We start from the raw sequence: 1,244 nt of genomic DNA, 5'->3' as shown, positions 1-1,244 counted from the left end.
GTCCTGCTGCGTGGCAGGGTGCCCGGGACGGGGTCCGGAGGGACCGGGGAGGCGTCCCATGCGCCTCCGGGCTTGGGAGCCCCGGCTGCGTCCAGGGGCCCGGCCGGGCCCCGGGTCGGGTGCTCCGGCCCTGGGCCCTGTCTCCCAGCCTGCCGCACTGCCAAGGGCCCGGGAAGGGGTTCCGATGTGCCCGGGGAGCCTCCCCTTGCTTGGCTGGGTTCAGGAGCAGTGGCTAGGGCCCCTGAGGGCCCGGGGAGGGCGGCCTCCCCACCCCGGGCTCTGTCCTTGGTCCTGCTGCGTGGCAGGGTGCCCGGGACGGGGTCCGGAGGGACCGGGGAGGCGTCCCATGCGCCTCCGGGCTTGGGAGCCCCGGCTGGGTCCAGGGGCCCGGGCGGGCCCCGGGTCGGGTGCTCAGGCCCTGGGCCCTGTCTCCCAGCCTGCCGCACTGCCAAGGGCCCGGGAAGGGGTTCCGATGTGCCCGGGGAGCCTCCCCTTGCTTGTCTGTGTTCAGGAGCTCCATCCGGGGCCCCTGAGGGCCCCGGGGAGGGTGGCCTCCCCACCCCGGGCTCCGTCCTGGGTCCTGCCGCGGGGCAGGGTGCCCGGGACGGGGTCCGGCGGGCCCAGGGAGGCTTCCCCTGTGCCTCCGGGCCTGGGAGCCCCGGCTGGGTCCAGGGGCCCGGTCGGGGCCCCGGGTCGGGCGCTCCGGCCCTGGGCCCGGTCCCCCGGGCTGCCGCTCCACCCAGGGCCCAGGACAGGGGTCCGTCGGTCCCTTGCAGGCCTCCCCTGCTTGTCAAGGTGTAAGCGGGCCCCGGGTCGGAGGGCCCGCCGGCCCCTGGCAGCCTCCATGGCTGTGGCCCGGCTGGGGCCCCGGGCCTCCGGCCCGGCATGCCCCGGGTGCCCGCTCCCTCCTTCGTGGGGGCACGGGGCGACCGGATGGCATCCCTTTCGTGCCCGGCCATCTGGTCGCCCGGATCCCCTCGGCCATCTGGTCTCCCGGATCCCCTCGGCCATCTGGTCTCCAGGATCCCCTCGGCCATCTGGTCTCCCGGATCGCCTCGGCCATCTGGTCGCCCGCAATGCTTTCCAATGGGGGCGACCAGATGGCCGAACTTCCCTGGAAGTCCCGATGAGGTGCCATTTGCCTCCCGGATCCCAGCGAGGGCTCCAGGAGGTCGGGTACTTTCGCGCCTTGGGTCCCCTCTGTCACCTCTAGTGCACGGATTACAAGAAAGGGGGGTAATTTT

The sequence above is a fragment of the Lissotriton helveticus genome, assembly GCF_964261635.1.
Source record: "Lissotriton helveticus chromosome 1_1 unlocalized genomic scaffold, aLisHel1.1 SUPER_1_unloc_66, whole genome shotgun sequence".
Classification (NCBI taxonomy): domain Eukaryota; kingdom Metazoa; phylum Chordata; class Amphibia; order Caudata; family Salamandridae; genus Lissotriton; species Lissotriton helveticus.
The sequence above is the reverse complement of the archived record's forward strand: the minus strand, read 5'-3'. Positions refer to the sequence as shown.